This window comes from Pelmatolapia mariae, linkage group LG6 (genome assembly GCF_036321145.2).
Source record: "Pelmatolapia mariae isolate MD_Pm_ZW linkage group LG6, Pm_UMD_F_2, whole genome shotgun sequence".
Classification (NCBI taxonomy): domain Eukaryota; kingdom Metazoa; phylum Chordata; class Actinopteri; order Cichliformes; family Cichlidae; genus Pelmatolapia; species Pelmatolapia mariae.
The window spans coordinates 13,658,419-13,682,848 of NC_086232.1; the positions used below are offsets into that span (position 1 = coordinate 13,658,419).

Below are 24,430 nucleotides of genomic sequence, written 5' to 3' on the forward strand. Positions count from 1 at the left end.
TTTTGTGTTTCTTGGTTTGTTTTTATTTTGCTTTATTTTGCAAGCTGGTTATTAGATGCTGCTCCAGCCAATCAGGGAATACACCGCTGCTCCGTCCCGCCCCTCACATCCCTATGCAGCAAGCAGCAGGCGTACCTCACAAATGGGCAATAGAAAACCGAACAGTTGTACTTTGAACTTTAACATCTCTGCTCTGTGTTGTTTCCTCTTCAGACCAGGAAACCAACATGTCGAGCTCCAAACAACAACGGTGACATTGAAGAGTGGAGCAGAGCTGACCTGAGAGATACATTTGTCTTTGTGTTGAAAAACAAGAAGCCCAACGGAGATGTTCAGGACCCATCGTATAATCACCGTGTGGCTCTGCAGGACAAAGAGATGAAGGATGGAGACGTGTCTGTGATTCTGAAGAATGTGACGACTTCTGATAATGGAACATACACGTATTTGCATCGTTGTGGCAGGAACAACCTCATGTGAACCCATCAGCAACATTACCCTGAGTGTTGTTGATCCTCCAGGTGAGTGAGTAGAGTGTGTGATCAGAGGTGAAGCTGCTTCCTGGTTGTTGATGTTTGTTTCTAAAGATGTTGTTGATGAGACTTTGTAGAAAGCAGCTGGTCTGAGTGACGTGATCAGAGTGCAGTAGATAATGTCTGACAGCAGTTTGAAGAGGAAATGGATTCTGTTCTGTTCTTCACTCATCACCTACCTGACAGCTGACACCTCACACCTGTTTCTCACCTGCAGGTCAGACAGGAGGAGACACAGAGGATGGAGGGAAGGAGGCAGAAGAGAAGGAAGCAGGAGGGAAGGAGGATGGAGGGATAAAGGATGAATCTGTTGGACTAAAAGTTGGTCTTCCAGTTGCTATTATTGTTGCAACTGCTGCTGTTGTTGTTTTTTTGATCTACAGATAATGTAACCCACTGAAGCAGGGTTCATAGCAGCCCCCATTTAAACTTGAGTCTGTTTGAAATGTTTCAGTTTTTTCCAGCTGATCTGAGTCTCCTGCTGTTCCAGCTTCTCAGAGGTGACACTGAGCATTCAGGATAAAGACAGTTGTAGTTTTCCAATCATGTAAGTGAAACATGTGCAGACTCAAGTGCCAAAAAAAGATTTGTAATTATTTTTAAATTTTCTTTTTCTTTGGTGTAAAATGTCGACAAACAATCCAGGAAACATTTTCAGGTTTTATGTTTAAACGTACATTATAGAGTCTCGACCTCAACCACCTGCTGAGCTAACATCTCTTTAACTTTTACTTTAACCTCCTAACACTCAAACTCTTTCATGGCATTTTTAATTTCTCTTTGATATTTGGGCTGATTGGGACCTGATGAATGTGAAAACAAAGAACTAACAGATTGTTTTTGTTTCTGAGAAAAATGGGATCCACATCTGAGGACATTCGTGTTAAATTTCGATAGAACAGTGGCAGTATAATGTCCTCGTACGTGGATATCAGGCCCTTGTAGAGTAAAATTCTGTATTTTATTCTAGACGACCCAAAATGTGATGTCCACGTGTGGATGTGTTACAGGCCCAGCTGTAGTCCCCACAGCACTCTGCTGCCCTCTACTGTCCATAGTGATATGACCTCCCCTGTAATACAAAACTAGTCTGACTTTGTGAACCTCATTATACCAGTAAACCAGCAAAGTGAAACATGCACAATTACCTCCATATATCACACCACTTCATTCACAGTTGTGACCACATGTTTGTGTGGATCACAGACGCCAGGTTCTAGGAGGTTAATATCAAACTACCTGCTGCTTCTCTTATGTTTATATCAGAGGAGCTTCTGATTATATACAGCTTTAAGCACTGTGCGCACTTCTTAACTTTATTATTGTTCTGTATTTAATTTATTAACTTCTAATGCACGTTACAATAGTGGATGATGAGGTTTCATGTTTGTGTTTTTAATGTAACTTTCTGACCTGTTGACTCAGTTCGTGCAGTTTTCAGGGACTTTCTGTTTCTCATGTTTTTACTGTAAAAGTGCCTTCAGATGGTGGTTGTTGTTTCCTGCTGCTTCATGAATAATTCTGCAGTGAAACTGAATCTGAGCTGATGTGTAAACTGGATCTAAGCAAGAATCAAACTGCATTAAAAACCTGACAGAAGACCTGCCTACTGACTTTCTCACTTTGACTCTGAAACTGTAACGAGAGACAACATTTAGACATTAATTGTCATTATATAACAAGTTTGAATAGCTGTAGTCTCTTGATGCTACTAAAAGAAAACAAAATATAAATAACTTGGTCATGGTGTAGCTGGCTCAACCAGGACTTTGCATGAGGGCTCAGAAAGCTGTGTTCATGGTCGTACCTCAGTATTTATAGAGTCAGTGACCAATCTAGAACTGGTTCTATGTTCCCATCAGGAAAAGAAAACAACTCACGTTTTCCATCAGACATCTTTGTGAAACCCACAGACTCACACGAGAAGATCAAGTGAGACCAAAGTTTATTGAACCTGCAGAGAAACCAGATCACTGCTGTGGAGATGACAGCACACTTAGAAATAACAGGAAAGTTACTAAAGACATGAAAACATGGATTACATCTACATTTTAGTTGCATACCATTTATTATCGTTTACGTATAAATGATGTCTTGGTCATGCTTTTATTCTGAAATGCCTGGTGAAGAAATTTTTTTTCATATAAAAACTAAAAAAATACAGGTCCTTCTCAAAAAATTAGCATATTGTGATAAAGTTCATTATTTTCTGTAATGTACTGATAAACATTAGACTTTCATATATTTTAGATTCATTACACGCAACTGAAGTAGTTCAAGCCTTTCAGTGTTTTAATATTGATGATTTTGGCATACAGCTCATGGAATCCCAAAATTCCTATCTCAAAAATTAGCATATTTCATCCGACCAATAAATGAAAAGTGTTTTTAATACAAAAAAAGTCAACCTTCAAATAATTGTGTTCAGTTATGCACTCAATACTTGGTCAGGAATCCTTTTGCAGAAATGACTGCTTCAATGCGGCGCGGCATGGAGGCAATCAGCCTGTGGCACTGCTGAGGTGTTATGGAGGCCCAGGATGCTTCGATAGCGGCCTTAAGCTCATCCAGAGTGTTGGGTCTTGCGTCTCTCAACTTTCTCTTCACAATATCCCACAGATTCTCTATGGGGTTCAGGTCAGGAGAGTTGGCAGGCCAATTGAGCACAGTAATACCATGGTCAGTAAACCATTTACCAGTGGTTTTGGCACTGTGAGCAGGTGCCAGGTCGTGCTGAAAAATGAAATCTTCATCTCCATAAAGCTTTTCAGCAGATGGAAGCATGAAGCGCTCCAAAATCTCCTGATAGCTAGCTGCATTGACCCTGCCCTTGATAAAACACAGTGGACCAACACCGGCAGCTGACATGGCACCCCAGACCATCACTGACTGTGGGTACTTGACACTGGACTTCAGGCATTTTGGCATTTCCCTCTCCCCAGTCTTCCTCCAGACTCTGGCACCTTGATTTCCGAATGACATGCAAAAGTTGCTTTCATCCGAAAAAAGTACTTTGGACCACTGAGCAACAGTCCAGTGCTGCTTCTCTGTAGCCCAGGTCAGGCGCTTCTGGTTCAAAAGTGGCTTGACCTGGGGAATGCGGCACCTGTAGCCCATTTCCTGCACACGCCTGTGCACGGTGGCTCTGGATGTTTCTACTCCAGACTCAGTCCACTTCTTCCGCAGGTCCCCCAAGGTCTGGAATCGGTCCTTCTCCACAATCTTCCTCAGGGTCCGGTCACCTCTTCTTGTTGTGCAGCGTTTTCTGCCACACTTTTTCCTTCCCGCAGACTTCCCACTGAGGTGCCTTGATACAGCACTCTGGGAACAGCCTATTCGTTCAGAAATTTCTTTCTGTGTCTTACCCTCTTGCTTGAGGGTGTCAATGATGGCCTTCTGGACAGCAGTCAGGTCGGCAGTCTTACCCATGATTGCGGTTTTGAGTAATGAACCAGGCTGGGAGTTTTTAAAAGCCTCGGGAATCTTTTGCAGGTGTTTAGAGTTAATTCGTTGATTCAGATGGTTAGGTTAATAGCTCGTTTAGAGAACCTTTTCATGATACGCTAATTTTTTGAGATAGGAATTTTGGGTTTTCATGAGTTATGTATGCCAAAATCATCAATATTAAAACACTGAAAGGCTTGAACTACTTCAGTTGTGTGTAATGAATCTAAAATATATGAAAGTCTAATGTTTATCAGTACATTACAGAAAATAATGAACTTTATCACAATATGCTAATTTTTGAGAAGGACCTGTAGTTTAAGAAAGTAACATTTTTCCAGCTTCTTTATAAAAGAAAATAATAACAAAAATTCTCCATTTGAACTTTCTGCCCTCAGTGGTTGTATGAGGTTTCCTTCATGAGGAGAACAAACAGAATATAAACCAGTGTGTTTACAGTGAATGTGTCAGGCCTGAGCTGCTGTGTGGACCAGTTAGAGAGCAGCAGCTGGATTCCAGTGGTTGGACTGGTGGACGACTTCAGTGAGGAGTAGATGACATTTGGCTCTGGTAGAAAGTCTGCACACACAAACACACAGGAGGAGAATATAAGCACAAAGCAGAGCCTCTCTGTTCTCTTTATATACAGCAAAGCATGAGGACATGTCAGTGAACGCATCACAGTTACAATAATGTAACTTATTGAACTTTTGACACATTTTCTGCTGATGTGTCAGATCACACAGCATCTGCAGAGACACACAATGTTGATTTGATACATTTTAACTGTAAGATGAAAAATAAACTGATTAAATAACATTAAAATGCTCCATCTTAACAGTTTACTGGCACCAGAATATTTACTAGAACTGGTGCTTGTGTCCAAGTCAGTGTGTACATCCTGAGATGCTGCAGGCACAAACCTGTTCACTGTTCCCAGCTCACACTTAAAGACGACTGAATGTTTGCTGTGAGGACTCCTCGATCCTGGGATGACCTGCCTGAAGAAATCTGGCTCGCCTCATCAGTGTCTTCTTTTAAATCATTGTTAAAGACTAATATATAAACTTTAACTCCATCTTATTCATGCAGCTGTTGGAAGTTATTCACTACATGACACTTGAGTCTGTGTTGCCGTAGTTTGATTTATAATTTACTCTTTGCTCTTTCACTCATCGTCTCTGGGAAGCACTCGTAACGATGGTTTGAAAAGCAACTCAATCTTAAACATAAAGGAAAAGTTTGATTTCTGAGCCAACAGATTTATCATGTTTGTACTAAAAGAAGAGCAGCTGTACCTCTCAGCTCTGACTGTTTTTCCTTCTCTTTGACTGACGTCTTCAGTTCTCACTGCTGAACAGACTGCAGCTGGATCTGCACAATAAAACACACACAGAGGACGTCAGTGCAGGATTGACTTTTATGCCAACAAAGAGCATTTAAGACACATTGTCATTAGAAGACTGCATTTCCCAGAATCCTCTGAACGTTTAAAGTGAGTTACTGACTTTTAAACTTGTAACTTTATTTAGTAAAAACTGTTTATTCTACCAGTGTTGTAATAAAATAAGTTGTGACATTAATAAATAAACAGTTGCTGGGGACTTGTTGGTGTAGCTAAGGACTAATGTCCTAAAGAGTAACATAGTACACACTCCTTCCTGAGACGACTGAAGAAGGTGCGCCTCCACAAACTCATCCTTAACACCTTCTACAGAGACATTGTAAAAGACTTGTTTATATCATAAGGCTTTTTTTAAATTGTATTTTATATTTTCAAATTTAGATAGTATTTGGATAGACATGTGTAAGTTTAACTGAATCGTATTCTTTCAGCTGTTGATTGTTAACCCTTTAATGTCCTCACCAACAAAAAAACAATGGAAAAATTTTTTGTTTGCATTTCTTATTGATTTGGGTGAGTAATAACCACAATCAATATTTTTTTTTCAATAGACCCTGTAGTTTTTAAAATATTGATCTCTAACAAACGGTCTAACAAACCCTTTATGGTAAAAGTATGAAATGTCATGCAAATACAAGTACATTAGATAATACATCTGAAAAAAAATCAAATAAAGGGGCCAAATTATAATGAAATTAATAACAAAAACTATCCAGGGCATTGGATACAGTTTATTTCTAGTAGCATGCCAGTGAACATTGCTGTTTTCATTCCATCAAAGGAAAGTATTATATCAAACAACAAAATACATAGTTTTTTCATCTGCAAATGTGAAAAATGTGCTACAGCACAAAATACTCACATGCAGGCCACTTCTGATTAAATGCTACTGTGCAAAATCAGTTTTGTTTTTAAAAAAAGAAAATAAAAACCGTGCAAATCAAGCACATCTGCTTGTGGTTTTGGTCGTTGGGGTCTTAGGGTGTAGCATTTATTCTGTGGTCTTGGACAGCTGAATTGTGGTTGTCCAACTCTATATGCTGGCTTGTTAACTTGGTTCAGACACAGCCAGGTGGAAACCTTTTGAGAGCCATCAGTTTCTGTTCCAGTAGGGCACAGTCCCTATTGTAGACCAGGTATTCAAGTCAAGGATCTATCCGAAAAGTGGAATATGCCATCTCCTTAACTTGTAACTTATAACTCGTCTTATACAGGTGTAATAGCATATCAGAAAGTTTAATTCCTCCCATATGCTAATTATATACAGGGATGAGTGATGAGCATGGAATGGTGATTTTCGCATTGGACTCTTTGCTCCACCGTTTGACCGATGAAAGAAGCATGAACCCACACATTTCTTGTCAAACCATTTCATTGCAATCAAACCTTCATCAGACCTGTAATAACAGGCTCCATGGCCCTTCTTCATCAGGTCTTTGTCTGCCATCAGGGGAGCTCCACCGGTCCAGTTTGGTCATACAGTACCAATGCACCTGACACCCAAAGCGGTGTGCAAGTTCTGGACCAAGCTGAAACTTGTGAAGAGCTGAGGTTCTTCTATGGGTTTGAATAGTGTTTCTTACAACTTTGGCCCCTTAGAGGGAGCTTCTGCTCCTTTTCACTGGGGGGAGCATTGAAGAATGTAGACCCCCCCTTGATACAGCAGCAAGTCGTGGATGATGCCAGATGAACTTGCTTGGCAGAACAATTTAAAGCCCCACTCATCTGGTTTGTTGGCAATATACTGGTGGAGAGTGCCAGCCCTTGTGGCTTCATATGAAACCATGACCTCAAACACACTGTGGTTGAAGGTGGATGGTATCATGAGTATCATGCCACAGGACTATGTGATTTTTAGATATACAATTGTTTAGCGTACATATAGTACTTGTTCACCATGAAATTATAATTTTGAAAACTTAGTAACATTAATTTACCAGCTACTGTAATTTGGTTAAAAGGTCATCAGTTGTGATATTTGTGATTTCCACATGTTATTTTTGATTTTTACAATATTTACTAATATTAACTCAGAAAGTTACAAAAATGACTTACTAAGGAAATTATTTCAGCATATTCTTGCTATGCTAATACTTAATGTGATTCATCAATAGCAATGGATAAACAAAATGGGTCTAGTGGTCTGATTTTATGGCAAATAATCAATTTTAATAACATTTAGGTTAGGTTGCATTAGCACCATAAAGGGACAAATCAACCGTTTGATTGACCACTTTTTTAAAAAATTATTAAACATTTAATTTCACTTTTTTTAATGCTGTCAAGTGACATACATCTGTTCAGTAAGTCCTCTAACACTATCATATATCAAAAAATTATATCTTCCTACCCTAGTTTAATCAAAAACACTCAAAATATGTTGGATGTTTTTTGTTTCCGACTTCCTAGTTGGGAGAGGTATAAGAAGAGCCAACAGTTTCCATTCACAGTGCCTTCTGGTGGATTTTTTTGGCATTACAGATGAAAAACCAATTAGTAGAAAAGACTCAACAAGGTACGTCAATTTCAGTGCGAGCCTCAGTTAGATATAGGGCCTGAAAATGTGCTCTACCAATTGTTTGACCAGAACGCTAGTTAATATAAAGTAATTTACTGCATTGCATTCCACTACAGATTACAGATTGCATGCCCCAAAATGTATTTTGTAACGTATTCCATTAAGTTACTCAATGACAGTAACGTATTGTGAATACTTTGGATTACTTAATATATTACCATGCTTTTTACAACTACATGAATGTACTATTGCTGTGTGATTTATTACTATTACTGAAGGTTACTTGCCGTACAAATACCAACTAGATTTTTAAATCTTAAAATAAAATGAGTAACAGTAGGGTGGACATTAGATAAGGCTGCACTTTCTCAGTGATCTCGTATAGAAAACTATTTCTGTATCAGTAATATGTTTTCTTTTTGTCTGTTATAATATCATGTGGAACTGCACAGCTAGCAGGTTGTTAATGCTATCCATCAAGTCTAAAAACAGCATGTTAATACAGGGAGATCGGAGGCTCGGGTCCTGGTTGGTGTGTTGCTGGGGTTGTGGGCGGGTGGGTATATGGGGGCCCAGTCCTGGCGCAGGGCGCCGCCGGTGCATCGAGCCACCTGGGGGACTCTTCAACTGGTGGGGGAGGTTGTCACATCTTGCAGGAGCTTTCCTCTCCTCAGGAATTCTCTCTGCAGGAGGGGGAGATATAGGAGAGGTGGAGGAAGATCTCAGCCTGGGCGTCTATTGTCTTGTGTAGTCTGGAAGATGAGTGGATGATGGGGTGGGTGCAGTTTTCTCTGTAGTGGGGTCGGGTGGGCTGTCCCGGGCTCTGTGGGGCCGGGCGGCGCTGCTGCACTGGGCCCTGGTCCGGATGGGCCTGGGCCCCCTTTCCCTGGCGGGTTGCAGAGCATGGGGGTGCCTACTGGGGTCAGCGGGGGAGCTGACCCCAGGGAGGGGTCACTTGCCCCTCCCTTTCTTCCCTCCCCATCTCCAGCTGCCTCCCTCTTCCCGCTCCACCACAATCACCCACACATGCAGGGCCTTGGGGTAGGGGTGTGTCACCAGGGTGCAGAGGAGGCATCCCCCCCCTCTGTCCCCTTCTGGCTGCCTCTGCCTCAATTTTATCTCACAACTTAGACATTCACATTACTCACACTCTCATAACACATACATATAGGATCTTGGGGGTGGGCTCACAACACGGACTCCAAATTACCATCAGGGTGTACACCGCACCCCTGGCGTAGTTGCCCACCTCTCAATTTTAAATACACGTAGACATTGAGGGCTATCAGGAGGGGCTATGCACTTACCTGCTGCTCTCTGGCAGGTAGCTCCATGCCCTCCTGGGTTTTAATTGCACCTTAGAACACACATACATCAACACTACATATGAGCGGGTGGAGGGAGGTTTGGAGTCTTCTCACACCCCCGGTCTCTGCGGCCTGCTGGAGCGGGGGGGCTAGGAGGAGGAGTTGGCCGTCCGACTGGGGTCTGGTGTGTGGGGCCTCCCTGCTGCTGCGGAGTCGGGGCAGTCTGCTTCTCCCCACTGCAGGGAAAAGGGTAACACCACCTGGGTCTGGGTGCAGTTTCCCCCTCCAGGGGCAAGGGTACCTAGACCCGGTTCTTAGAGTAGGCTTGGGGAGTGTGATTGTGTGTACAGCGTCTCTTTATGTCTGTCTCCACGTTGGTTGAGTGTGGAGTAATTGCCTATGAGAGCATGAGGGTGGGAGTGGATGTTTGTATTTGAGTGTGCCTGTATGTCTGTGTCTATATGTCAGGTTGGGTATCAGACGCCACCTCTCTGGGGACATCTCAGGCCCTCCAAGGTTTGGAGGCCTATCTCCCCCCACCACTTCCCCTGCCGGTGGCGGACGCCCTCAGACATCGGTGCGTTGGTGGTTCTTTGTGTCCGGGGGTGGGCGTCCGGGTACACACCGGCTCACTCCTTGGTGGCTGCTTATCCGGGCCTGGAACCTGGGGCTCGCTCGGGCCACTTCGGGGGTGGGGTGCCCTCGGCCTCTCGGCCTGGGGCTCGGTCACTCAGGCACAGCTGGCTGCCGGCGGAGCTCACGGGCACATCACTGCAACCCCCCCTGGCTTCTGCTCCGCGGCTGCTGAGTGACCCCTCATCTGGGACTCTCCTCAGCTCTTTCTGGGACAGTGGCGCGGCTGCCCCTCTGTTGGTCTTCCTTGGTCTCTTGTGTTCTGGGGGCCTCTGGATGTCTGGAGTTTTGATCTCCTCCATACCTGCTTCATGCCCTGGAGGATGGGACTGTGGCCCCCCACACCCTCTAGCAGATCATTACATTCAGGAACCTTTTAAATACAAGCGCGCTCATGCTCACAGGTGTACACACAGGTGATCACACACACAAACTACACCCTTTTTGGCTCCTACCTCAAAGCACACTGTGCGCTGTCGATCTTACGTGCTGCACAATAATGTTTAATATTAAGTATTTAGTGTTTTATTCCCATATATCATTGTGATGTTGTTTATTCTATTACTCTCGTTTTCTTCTGCTTGTTTTCTTTTTTCTTTCTCAACAGGTGATCCAGGTGATCGATATATGTATTTTTTGTCTGCTTATTTTGTTGGTTTTTGTTTTTTGCCCTTTATCCCCGTCCCTCTTCTCCGCTGTTTTTTTTTTTTTGTTTTGTTTTGTTTTTTTCCCCCCTCTTTCTTTCTCCCTTTTCTTTTCCCCTGTCCCGTATCTAGCAAGTAAAAAAAAATAATAATAAAATAAAATAAAATAAACAATAAAAGGTAAATCAAATGGACCATTACGGCAAGGCTGGGATGGTCCATTTGGTAAAGTAAATCCGTTGGGCATCTTTCTTCGCCTTTAGACAACAATTCTGATGGCAAAAGAACCAAACGGGACAGGTTTAATAGAAAAAAAAAAAAAAAAAAAAAAAAATACAGGGAGATCCTAAAAGCTGCTGATCAGATTATATTTTAAATATTTGTTCAATTCAAATCAGTTCAAATTATCTTTTTTTTTTAAAGAAAGCTACTACATCATGTGTCAATCTTTTTTTGTCTTGTGTAATTTCCATTGCAAATATTAATCACAGTTCAATGAAGAGGGGATGGCAGTAAAAACGCCAGAGCCGTGATGTCATCAAGTACACTGCCATTCCAATAGTAGAACCATCACGCTGCGTTCACGGGAAGCCCGGACTCCCGTGTGAAATTACGAAGTCCAGACTCGCGTACTTGAGTATTGAGAAACAGTCTAACAGTCTGCAGTCTATAACTAACCTCAGCCTCAGCTAATGGCAGCTTACACTGTTAGCTCAGTGGCGAGTAGCGTTCATTAATAGTAATAAAAATCACACAGCAACAGTTCATCAAAGATACCTATGATTTCGCCCATCCCATTCTTTTTATGGTGTCGGAAATGATTTCCTGCCCGTGCACTGCTGACCCTGTCAGACCCTGCATGTTGTGCCGGCTCTGGATCCATTGTGTAACTGATGCCACCAACATTAACAAAACACTTACATTAGAGCCTCTTATTATGTGTTTTATTTGGGTTTGCAGCAATCAGAATAAGAGAAACCGTATTAGCCCCAGATGAATATTGAGTTAAAAAAATAATAAATAAAGGGGCCGTGAGTCATACTTGAACCTGGGCCGGCTGCTCTCAGCTATGTGATATGACTACATGCTCATCCAACTGAGCTAAACATGTGCCTGTCTGCATTAAAGCACCAAAATTGGAGAAGGCATAGAGAGGGCATAGCCTAGCACATGAAATGACCGCTGTGTATTCTATTTATTTCAACACAGTAACTGTATTCTGATTACCACCTATTTAAATGGTAACTGTAATGGAATACAGTTACTCATATTTGTATTTTAAAAGTGTAATGCCGGTACATGTATTCTGCTACTCCCCAGCTCTGTTGTTGGTTTAGTTCTTTGTTGCACTGCAGCATGTGACAGAAATTACAAGCTGCACTTTAGTGCCTAAAAGCCCACATGGACACCGGCTGCTAGTCGTGTCCAAATTCATGGGCTGCATCCTCCTGAGGACCCGGCCTTCGCGGTCTACGTGGGCCGGGTCCTCAGGAGGTCGGGTATGCCGGAAGTAAACGGCTGGAGAAATTGGACGGTCTAGCCTTCTGATTAGCGTCACCGCTGTCTCGGTGGAGTTTAATAAACTCGACCGTCTGCTTCTTGCTTTGTAAAATATAACAGGACACTGGTGTAAGTTCTCGACCGTCTCATACTTCTGTTTAATCAGTTTTCTGTTTGACGTTTAGTCAGCTGTGTAAAAACCAAGGAGGAAGCTTGGGATTAATAAAGTTTTATTTTATCTAATCTAATCTAATAACTTTAATCTCAGCCAAACCGATTTACTCACGAACAAACAAAACACTGAAAAAAGCCCAACAATAACATTTTTAGGTTGTCTCAGGTACTTATATACTACGTTTAACCCGAGTAGCGAAAGTCTGCGGTGATCTGAAAATGATGTGCCGGGAGTTGTGCCGTTCTCAGCGGCTTCAGTGACCCCCGAGCTCCCGGCTAGCTATCGAGCTGGTGGGTAGCAGACGTCTCCGAAAACGTCGAAGCACTTTTGCAAATATGCGATATCTTGATAAACCGAGCAGATATTTGATGTTTACACAGCTACTTTCTCGCCTGAAAATATGTTAAAAGTTTATTTTGTGACCCAGAAACATTAATATGAGTAATTTTAAAACTTGGTAGCGGCTGCCATTGTTGGAAACTGGAGTTTGGCTGGGCCGTGCTATGAATTCTGGGATATGGTAGGCCACGAAGGACACACCCGACCCATCCTTCAAATTCGGGGAAAAGGAGGACGCATTTGTCGGCTGCATTCAGAGGAGTCTACGAATTTGGACAGCCTTCGGCGCGTCGCTGTGACGTAATCGGTCTACAAATGCGGCCTCAGGAGGATGCAGCCCATGAATTTGGACACGACCAATGTCATCTGCACCTATCAGGCGATTAGTCCACAGAGAGACAGATGTTATGTGTAGTTTTAGATATCTGACATTTAAATCGTGTGTAAGTGATCAGTATTCAGGTTCAGATGTACTTAATTGTAAAATAGTTTTACATGAGGTCAGATTGCTTCATATTTGTTTGTGGCACCTGAGAGTCCTCAAAAGTTACACACAAATCATTGCACACATTTCTAAATCTTTGTTTACGCTTATGAATAATATCATACTCGTTTGCAATTCTTCTGAGGTAAATTCTCTCCACACTTTTTCATTGTTTTGTCTCAGCCTTTCAGCTCCACTTTTCTGGGTGAGTGTACAGCAAAGGTAGAGAAGGGGCCGGTCACATTAAGACAGTTGATTATGCAATACAGTGTCAGAAATGAAAATCAACAAATGGGCTGCTGCCATTGCTTGCACGGCTGGTGCGCATTGAAAATAACTGGTTTGTTAGATTACCACATAGCACTTGGAAACTGGCTAAAGATCTTGTTGTGGATATTGTGGACAAACTCACGACCATATTTAGTCATTTGTTATTAAATAAACAAGGAGCCCCAGGCTCCAAGATCAAGTTTAGGCCCACCAGTCAACAGAAACACAATCCAACATCAGAACACAGAAACAAAAAGGTGGAAAAGAAAACATTGAAGTATGAAGGACTGACCCTGGGTACAGGCTAACTCTTGGTCTCACTACAGAACTGAAGTACAGATTATTTCATGAGCTTTTCCTCTTTTGAACACTAATGTAGTGAAAGCTGAGCGTGCTGAGGAGGAGGCTGTTGGACTGACGGAGCACAGAGGTGCTGCATGGTTAACACAGCAGAATGTCACACAAACTATGAAATCATTAACTTCATAAAGTTTAAATATAAAAGGAATAGAATAGAATAGAATACCTTTATTGCCACTATACAGATGTACAATGAGATACAGAGCATCTCCTACTCAGTGCAAACATGTAGAGGCGGGGTGGGGGCTGCACAGTTTCTGCAGCACTATATACATATAGTGGATGGGTGATGGTAGAGGCTCCTATGGACCCAGCAGGGTGACAACAAAGGGACAAAGACACTGACCAGCATGCAAAGAAGTACACTCACTATAAACATCATCTAACAAATAAGAACTACAATGGGATCATTGATACTTTTTTTCCCTTTAGAGAAATTTGTTGTGGACTCAAGTACTGCCACAAATGCTGCCTTCACAGAGTCAATAAACATTAAAGAAATAAGAAAGAAATAGATGCTTTTTAAAAATAAAATCTATTATCTATAATTACAAACATACTGCCCACTCCGGGTCAGGCACGAGTTCCTGCCCCAAGTGGAGGAGTTTAAGTATCTCGGGGTCTTGTTCACAAGTGATGGGAGATCGACAGACGGATTGGTGCAGCGGCTGCAGTGATGCGGACGCTGTACCAGTCTGTTGTGGTGAAGAGAGACCTGAGCGTAAAAGTGAAGCTCTCGATTTACCGATCGATCTACGTCCCTACCCTCACCTATGGTCACGAGCTGTGGGTAGTGACCGAAAGAACGAGATCGGTGGACACGCTGGAGAGATTATATCTCTCGGATGGCCTGGGAACGCCTTGGTGTTCCCCTGGATAAGCTGGAGGAGGTGGCTGGGAAGAGGGAGGTCTGGGCTTCTCTGCTTGGGCTGCTGCCCCTGCGACCCGGCCCCAGATAAGCAAAAGAAAATGGATGGATGGACAAACATACTAGTAAGTATATACTCATATTGCAAATAACTCTAAAAACTGTTATTTAAAAACTTGATTGCTGTTGTAAAAAACAATTATTAAAGCGATTCAGATGCATTTTGGGACTCTGTATCTTCCAGAAAGAAAAAAGCTCATACTCAGAAAGAAGGAGATGTGACTGGTCTGACAGAACTCTGTACCTGTGTGATTACAGACCAATCATAAATGGGAGAGGTCTTGAGTCCTCCCAGTTGCACAAGACGTAGCGGCTTAAATTTTGCCTGCTCAGAGAGATCACCATACCACGGTCATACCTTATGATGCTCTCCAGTACAGCCTTCTGCTAGGGCTGATCGATATAATGATATATATCAGATGACGATATATAAACATCTATCGTTTCATATTACACGCTATCGTTTGTTTCGTGGTGTGGCAAAATAAACTGTTTGCTGCAATATTTTTTCATTGTTTTGATGGTCACTGTAGTGGCTATATTAATTTCTTAAATTTCTCTCTTTCTCTTATATATTTAAAATAACCACACTACGGACGGAAAAGCCACTGTTATTACACGTTGTCAGTAGCAACAACGACGGTAAACCCAGCGTGTGGCTCCGCTTGTTTATTTTCCACATAAACCTTTCACAATAAAGCTCAATATCCTGTTGAGACTGTTTAAAATAAACTAAATGAATGATGATGAACAGAAAGACCAGTCAAAACAAATCCAGGACCTTATTTCTAAAATTTGTGATATATAACACAAATTCGGGATGATACATATCTTATATCAGGATATGAGATTTTGGTCATATCGCACAGCCCTAACTTCTGCTTTTATTCCACTATATTTAAATGCAATGTTTGCACCTTGTGCTCCATGTCGTTTATTTAAAGCTTATGTTACTTGTGTCTGTGAAGGTTCTCGGTCATCCAGGTCATTGTAGTCTAAGGAGCTTGGAAAGAAAAGCGTCTGGACTTCTTTGAGTTGCTTGAAGACTATTCACCTCTCATCTGAGAAGCTTCTTCAGTTCTAAGGGTCAAATGACCCTTAGAAATGTCTTCAAGCAACTCAAAGAAGTCCAGACGCTTTTCTTTCCAAGCTCCTTAGACTATACAGACATGACTTGTTTTTGAAGTGTCTTTATAACAGCGTAATTGTTACAGTCCTTTTGATCACTTCAATCATATAACAGACTTCAAACATATAACACAGCCAGCCTTGTCATGAAATTACTGAAACCACAATGTAAAAAATCAGATAGGTAAAATATACTTAACTTTGAAATATCCATTCTTTTTCATAAATATATAGTCATACATATTAGGATATGACTGATTAGCATGCAGTGTTAAAAACAAATACAGGTAAGGCAGGTGAGGCTTGCACTCAAAACTATTCTTTGAATATCTGACTTAGAAATAAATATACAACGATTTAACTACTGTGTAATACACAAACTACTCTAGATCAATTTTTTATTATTACTATTACCAAATTATCAAAAAGGGCAGTTTTTTCACGTTCCATTCCCACATTCAAGTTCCTTTTTAAGGACCTCCCATGATGGCCCACAGTCCCATCGCATAAAAAAGACCCTTCAGAACACTCTAATCTCAGGATCGGCAGACCAAGACACGAGATGGGCCCCGGAAACTCCTGCTGGATCTATGCGGTGCTCTTTACCTGCTTGATCGTGTTGGTATCTGCAGGTGGGATTTGACTTTCATCAAATGTATTTTGAAAACTGCAGCAGCGGTGTAAATAGAAGACACTAGCATTATTAGCATTAACGCCTGGGAGTTAGTTTAACTTAGCTTGGCGACAAGATCGAAGAAGCTTTTGCACAAGACTGGGGGGAGTTGAGATCAGGACAATGTTTGGCTACAACATTGGGATGAATTAAAGGGTAAAATCCAGCGGTCGTTAAGTCTGACGTTACTAGCCGTGTCTGGGCCTGAACTCCGTTGCAGGTCCATATATCAAACGATCACTATGGTATTACTGAGAGTTGAAAAACTGTCTAAAGTCTTTCATCTTTAATAAAATGATCAGCGTTCTGCTCTACCAGGTGTAACAATTGAGTTTAACATCCAGGCATCCATGAAAACAGAATTTATGACATTTAACGGAGTTAAAGTTAACAGGAAGTTAGCTCGCTAGCTTCTATCTAAATACAATATACCATGTCCTGACTGCGGGGTTTTGGAAACAAATTAAAATGTACAGCTCTGTTATCACTTCCAACATAAATGAAGACAGAAAACGAAACAGCAGTGACGTTTGTAGGGTTACTGAAGTTTAGCTAGCTGGTGTATAATGACGTGCTACGTGACCACTAGCGACACAGCTATGTTAGCATAATATAAACAAGCTAACTTTTTTTCCACTCGATAAAAGTTAACGTGAGGATTCTCGGTGGTTAGGAACAAATGTAATCGCGTGGCAGGATGCTGTAAAAGGACCAAACTTCAGCCAGGAGAACAACTGAGACGGCACAACCGGATACTTACGGTGGTTTGTTCTGTAGCACAAACCACCGTGGTTTGAGTGCTGGTGCATAGCCGTCGTGTTTTTATGATAGGCCATTTCCACCTTACAAAGCCGGCAAACGACTGAATCACTTCCTTTTCTATTAAAATATCCCCATACTGTAGAACTGCGTGTTCGGGTGGTGTCAGAGGAAAATTGTTTTTATATAGTGTGATCAGCTTCATGAAATGTGCTTTTTTAGGATCACTAAGCAATCCACATGTCTACGTGACTTCTGACATGTACTTTTGTGTGATAAACAACTTACAGCTTCTTCTTTCTGTAAGAACATGCAGACTTAGAAAAGGGGAACCTCAGCTCTAAGTTCTTAGAATAACTCTGTTATCTTTGTACACACACACACACACAGACACAGACTTGTATAAATAAAGGACGCAGACGGTGACACGGCGCGAGTCCGTGAGTGTCTCCTGGTACGAGCGCTCTGTGACCGTCCTCGCGAGTAAAAGACAACTGCAGTGTTTGTGTTTTCTAACTCAGGTGTCTCAGCTGAAGAACTGCGGGGTGACGTAATCGTGACTAGTCGACTAATCGTGGCAGCCCTATGTGAGACCCTGCATCGTGACCTACGAACTTCTAACCTCTGCGAGTCAATCGTACAGTTTGAGCAGGAGCTGAATCGCGCAACTGAAAAAATCGCACAGCGTCTGCTAGGGATGGGTACCGGTTCTGACATAAACGGTAGTAACCAGACCGAAAAGCAGGCGCACATTTCGGTGCTTTATTTCGGTGCTTTTTTTTTTTTTCCTGAGCCAATTCTAGCCAATCATTTTACGTTTCCGAGGATAGTAGGCGGGTCCAGGTACGTACGTTCTTTTAGAGCAGAGCTACAGATTAAAAATGCCCAAGGCGAAGCAATCAAAAGTCTGACTGTACTTCACAGAAAAATATGCAAACTCAGCAGCCTGCAACAAGTGCTTTAAGCTGATACTGTGATACTGTCAAAGGAGGTAACACCTCGAATCCGATGAAACACCTGGCGACGCATAGCGGGGTTTTTTTAAAGCCGAGAAATACGCCGTGTTTGATAGCTTGCTGCGAGACCTCACACCGTGCACATCTACTGCGGGTGTGGTGCCTGTTATCGGACCCGGAGTTAGCAACATCCCCCAAGAACCCGAAGAGTAGAGTCCTGGCCCCTAGCCCTGCCAGTGTAGCAGAAATGATGACAGATGATGATGGCAGCAGCAGCCGTTCGTCTCTGCGTGAGTAGCTTAATGTTGTTCGTGTGTGATTTACGTTGAGTAGGCTAACCACATTATTACATTAATGCATGTAAGATGAACTAGCAAACACCGTCGTAGTTATATGCAGCTGTCTTCTTGTTTGACGGCAGATGCTCCCTTCACCCTGGCCAAAAAGGCTAAAATGACCAAAGAAAAAGTGGAAAACAGTTAAACATGAGAGGTTTTTGGACAAAGTTTGTGTTTTTTTCCATTGTTTAATCACTGCTTCCAGCCAAGAGTGATACCATATATGCCCCATAGCTGCAGAAAAGGCTAACATTGTTATCTTTTTACAAAAGAAGAACAGCTGAACATGAGAGGTTTTTGGACCAATTTTGTGTTCTCCATTCTTTAAGCACCGGTTTGAGCACCGTTTAAGCACCGGCACCGTTTCAAAAGTACCGGTTTGGCACCGGTATCGGATAAAACCTAAACGATACCCATCCCTAGTGTCTGCCCAGCATTACATAGACGTGACACCATTTTGTCCGCACAACTGCGAGCAGTAAAGACGGGAAATACAACAGCGAGAGCCTAGCACCGCCATAAATATTGGACTTCATCTGCTCTGTAACCAGGCCTGAAACAATCTCCTCAATTTATATGTCTGTGTTTTACTTACCCCAACGTGCCGAGGCTGTAGAAGTTACAGGCCTTTGTGCCCGATGGCAAACGTCGGGCAGACAACATGCTGTTTTGGAGGTTGAATAAACCTCGACGCAGTTATACAAATAGTTATAACTTCAAAGTTAAGTCATTGTCTTCGAGTACTGGATATCCCAAATCTTTTTTCTACATTATCCGTTAACGACCGAAATGAAACCAAACGTTCTCCTTCACCTCGAGCGGACTAAAGGGAGAAAACGTCACGAACAGTGATGGGAATAGAGGCGTTACAAGTAACGGCGTTACTAACAGCGTTACTTTTTTCAGTAACGAGTAATCTAACTAATTACTATTCCTATCGTTACAACGCCGTTACAGTTACTAACAAGAAAATGCGGTCCGTTACTATTTTTCAACAAACAGACGGTTGAAGCTGTGTTCAGCTTACCGCATCTTATATCAGTTGCATGGAAGTAGCTGACTACGTAAGTAATCTGGACGCTACAGCTTTAAGCAGCTGCGCGCTCCCGCGGACGGCAATCACGATCACTGTTTAGCACAACACCTGGAGCTAAGGGGGCAAAACAATCGCATGAGTGCTGCTGTTTGACTGAGGAAGAATAAAGTAGTCGTGGTAAGCCAATCACATGACCACTTAAAGACAAAGCAACAAGGTGACATATACCAGTTTTTAAATTATGTTGATAGGCCACGTAAAACCAGAGTCATGATAAACAATATATACGCGGCGTTTTTTCCTCAATAGTTTCATCACGTTAGCGCTAGCAAGCACTCTCTGCTTATGAGCAAAAAAAGAAAAACAGCGGAAGTTTTAGGAGTGACGGCGAGAGAGAGAGAGAAAGAGAGAGAGAGCAGAAAAAGAGAGAGCGCAAGTTTTGAGATGTGAGAGATTTGTGACGTTTAGCGTGTTTAGAGTGTGTAGTTCATGTGTTGTCTTGTGTAGTTAGTGTGTAGTGTTGTGGATAGTTTTGTGTTGTGTGTCAGAACAATGAGGTGACTGCTGTCTCCAGGTAGAAAAAGGAGTGATACACCTGCTGCTGTCAGACCTGCAGGTATCAGGTTGTGATGTTCTCCTTTATAGTGGACAGAAATTATTTTTTTGGAGTGGCACAAATAATTTGTGTGGCATCTTATTGAAGAACAGCTGATTGTTCTGTAAATAGTTTGAAATGGTTATTTTAAAAAAGGGTAAAAGGTAAATGAATGCAAATAACTTTGTTGTTTGCAAAACTTGTGCATAGAATTTTAAAATTGACAATTAATATTTGCATTTAAAGTTATGAAATATGATTCATTAAAGATGTTTGTGGTTGTTACAGTAAAAAAATATAACTTTTTCTACTCTGATTTTATGGTTTTTGTCTGACTTTAGATCAATTGTGTTAATACAGTATGTCAAAATGAAAACATGACTGTAAATTCAGGCACGTGAGGTTGTGCTGAAAAGGATGATACCAAACAAGACAAAGTAAATAGTTTTTAAAGGTAAAATGTGGAGGGAAAATCAAAAGTAGTTAAAAATGGCCAATTATACCCTGGACCCCAGAGGGTTAAACGTTTTTTTTAAAGTAACGCAATAGTTACTTTTCAAGTAATTAATTACTTTTAGAATATTGTAACTCAGTTACTAACTCAGTTACTTTTTTGAAGAAGTAACTAGTAACTATAATTGAATTACTTTTTCAAAGTAACTTGCCCAACACTGGTCACGAAGCAGTTGGCGTTTCACCGATCAGTTTGCTCCTCAAAAAAAAATAAAAATTAAATTAAATTAAAAAAAAATCTGTTTGCTCCTTCCCCCCTTCTCAAATTCTGGAATGATTTCCATAAGTTTATTACTGACTCTGTTCTCCCTAATTTTAACTATACTACAAGGATGTTATCTTTCGCTATTATAATTTTAAAGACAAGGACAATGATGCTTTCTTCTTTATAAATTTGGTTTTATTTTTGGCAAAATTTCACATACACAAAAGCAAAGTCCTCGGCAGAAAGCCTGAACTCCTTGTATTAAAAATGGACCTCGCACAGTATATAAGGACAATCTCCTCATCAAAAAACACTAAGGCTCTCAAGACTCTTAACATCTGTAACCGTTTGAAACTGCTAACTTGATTTGGCTCTTGCAAACTTTTGTTTTCTGTATAGCTGTATATCTCATATTTCTATATAGTTTTTTTATTTCATATTCTGTATAGTTTTTCATATTTATATCCTGTTCATAGCCTGTACATACTTATAGTTATAGCACATTCAAAACACACCATCATACCGTGTACATTATAACCATATTAGACCCATTTCTGTAATATAATGTAATGTAATATAATTTCTGTAGTATACTCACATATCTATATTATTGCTAATATATATTTGTAATATATTTATATCATGGCTAAAGCACTTCTGGATGGATGCAAACTGCATTTCGTTGCCTTGTAGTTGCATTTCGTTCAGTTGCTCTGTAACTTCTGTCGGTGCTGTGCTTTTGGAAACCGAATTTCCTAGAGGAACCCACCCGAGGGATTAATAAAGTTTTATCTTATCTTATCTCTTATCTTATCTTGTACCTGTGACATGTGCAATGACAATAAGTTGAATTCTATTCTATTTATTTATGTTCACCTTAATTTATTTTATTTTTGTACTCACTTTTGTCTCACTGTCCCTGTCACTCTCATTGTTCCTCATTGTAATACCACAATGTTATCTTTTATGTGATTCCTGTTTTACTTGACTATATGTCTAAAATATAAATAAATATAAGTTAAAAAAAATCACACAGTTTGCTCCTCCCTTGTGCAGTGCAGTGCAGCTCCTTGTGCAGTGCTACGCAAACGAGCCAGTGTAGAACATGACGTGACACATTTCGTGCGAACAGTGCAGACGGGAAATACAACAGCGAGAGCCTAGCACGGCCATAAATATTGGACTTCATCTGCTCTGTAACCAGGCCTGAAATAATCTCCTCAATTAATATGTCTGTGTTTTACTTACCCCAACGCGCCGAGGGTAGTTAAGTCATTGTCGTCTTCGAGTACTGGATATCCCAAATCTTTTTTTTCCATCCGTTAACGACGAAATAAAACCAAACGTTCCTTTTCACCTCGAGCGGACTAAAGGGAGGAAATGCCACGAAGCAGTTTCGATTTCACCGATCACACAGTTTGCTCCTCCCTCTTCTTCTTAACCAGCACGAGCCAGTATGAACTGGAGCTGAACTCACCAGTGTGCGGAGACTATCTTATAATATCTATAACTGTGGTAATAGTAATATTTTAGTTACATTACTTACATTTTCAAACTGCAAACTTCCCTATTCTTACTTCAGACAACTGAAAGAGTATAAATTATGCAAAGACCTTGATATAATTAATTTAGCTCCCTGAAACATGTTATTTAAATGAAAACATTTACTAGAATTAAAACAAATATACTGAATATAATATGGCTCAGATTTGATTGACTATAATTATCCTTTTATGTTGACTGTGAAAGAGATACTGTGTGATTACTGTATTTAAACTACAAGTAGATGTGCTACAGACTAAATCGTTGTATTATTTCTGTCCTGGGTTTTAACTGATTAATTCAGATTCAGCAGTTTGATGATGCATCCACCTTAATTGTTAAAAAGTATTGGTGATACAGACCCTTTATTTACTTGGTATGGGATTGATAACAAATCTTGCAGTGCCACACACTGCTGCCAAGGATGGCATGCTCAGGGTGCAAATCCAGGGAGCTAGGCAGCTCAGTTCAGCAGCAGCTGGAGAACTTGCTCTCCCTGCTCAACCACTAGCTCGTTTAGAAAGTTTAAGTGCACACAGTATTTCCAGTTATGCTATATGAACTTGTGTTCACAGGCAGCCTGTGCAGGCTCTTTGCCAGTGTAAGGTTCAGTGCACCTGGTGTATAAACTAGAGGCTCATGTAGGCTCATGGCCTTGTAGCTCTCATGGTGAAAACAGGAGGAAAACTCTCAGGAATGTCAGCCTACTTAAAACAACCTGGACAAGTTCATGTCATCTTCACAGAAGGAACAGTTGTTTATAGATTATTTTTATTCATCTGTATACTTGTTCTAACAGGTCTGATGGTCAGGTTCACTTGATTCAACCAGCATAAACCACGGGCCAATAGTCTCTCTCTGATTGGCTGCTGTAGAAGTGAACAGTTGTACTTTGACCTTTAACCACATTTTTATGTGGTGTTGTTTCCTCTTTCAGTCCAGAAATACATCACAGCTGAGTCTGGACAGAACGTCACACTGACGTGTCGAGCTCCAATCAACCGCAAGAACTACACAGTAGAGTGGCGCAGAGCTGACCTGAAGACACCGTATGTCCTTGCTCACTGCAACAGGCACTTTGTTCCAGAGCAGCATCCATCTTTTAAGAACCAGCTGGATTTGCAGGACAGACAGATGAAGGATGGAGACGTGTCTTTGATTCTGAAGGATGTGACGATTGCTGATAGCGGAACATACGAGTGTCGGGTCTTCGTGAGAAGAAAGAACCCGAGGAAGACTAAGCGCATCACCACCATCAGGTTAAGTGTTTCTCCAGGTGAGTGAGTAGAGTTGAGTGTGTGTGTGTGTGATCAGAGGTGAAGCTGCTTCCTGGTTGTTGATGTTTGTTTCTAAAGATGTTGTTGATGAGACTTTGTAGAAAGCAGCTGGTCTGAGTGATGTGATCAGAGTGCAGTAGATAATGTCTGACAGCAGTTTGAAGAGGAAATGGATTCTGTTCTGTTCTTCAATCATCACCTACCTGACAGCTGACACCTCACATCTGTTTCTCACCTGCAGGTCAGACAGGAGGAGACACAGAGGATGGAGGGAAGGAGGATGGAGGGAAGGAGGCTGGGGGACACGGAGAGGATAGATCTGTTGGACTGAAAGTCGATCTGTCTATTTGTTCTGTGCGTCGTTATTGTGGTGTTGTTTTCTTGAAAACATGAACAACAACTGTCAGGTTTATATTTTGATTGTCATTTATGCTTAGAAGTATTTACTCATATATGCTTAGAGTTTATAGTCAATGTAATATTGATAGGATGTGTGATCCTTAGTAGTCTACACACACCTACTCACGCACACACGGTACTCTTTGTTCACATGTGTACCTATGTAAGACGTCATGTGTTAATGAATCTATGCATATTCATGTAACCTCAATAAAAGATCAGTGTTACGAGGGAGCGGACGACAGCAACTGAGGTCAGGAGAAGGAACTGCGTTTGTCCAGTTGGTCTCCCTCGTGCATGAGAAACATAAAGAGCTCTGCTTGGTGTTCAGTGCTTTTTGCTGTGTAACTGAATTGTCTCGTTCCAGTGGTGGGTTTGTGCTAGACAGACCCATCAACAACAGAATCAGGATTCCTACTAGCCTCCAGATGCTTAAAATGTGTCAGAGCTTCTTTTTTTTTTCCCCTCA

General features: G+C 41.4%; 2 long non-coding RNA genes across 3 annotated transcripts; one reads left to right on the plus strand and one right to left on the minus strand.

Moving 5' to 3' along the window:
* Positions 1-255: 255 nt before the first annotated feature.
* On the minus strand, positions 256-22,179 carry LOC134628992 (uncharacterized). Of its 2 annotated transcripts, XR_010094041.1 has the most exons (6): positions 21,992-22,179; positions 5,276-5,351; positions 4,435-4,556; positions 2,414-2,487; positions 499-744; positions 256-363 (listed from the first exon to the last, which is right to left on the minus strand). It is a non-coding gene; the product is annotated as an uncharacterized LOC134628992 (long non-coding RNA). The 2 variants fall into 2 exon arrangements; XR_010094040.1 differs by lacking the exons at positions 256-363; positions 499-744; positions 2,414-2,487 and having other exon boundaries at positions 4,276-4,556; positions 21,992-22,131.
* On the plus strand, positions 22,148-24,251 carry LOC134628993 (uncharacterized). Its single transcript, XR_010094042.1, has 3 exons — positions 22,148-22,258; positions 23,223-23,561; positions 23,804-24,251. It is a non-coding gene; the product is annotated as an uncharacterized LOC134628993 (long non-coding RNA).
* The last annotated feature ends 179 nt before the right edge of the window (positions 24,252-24,430 follow it).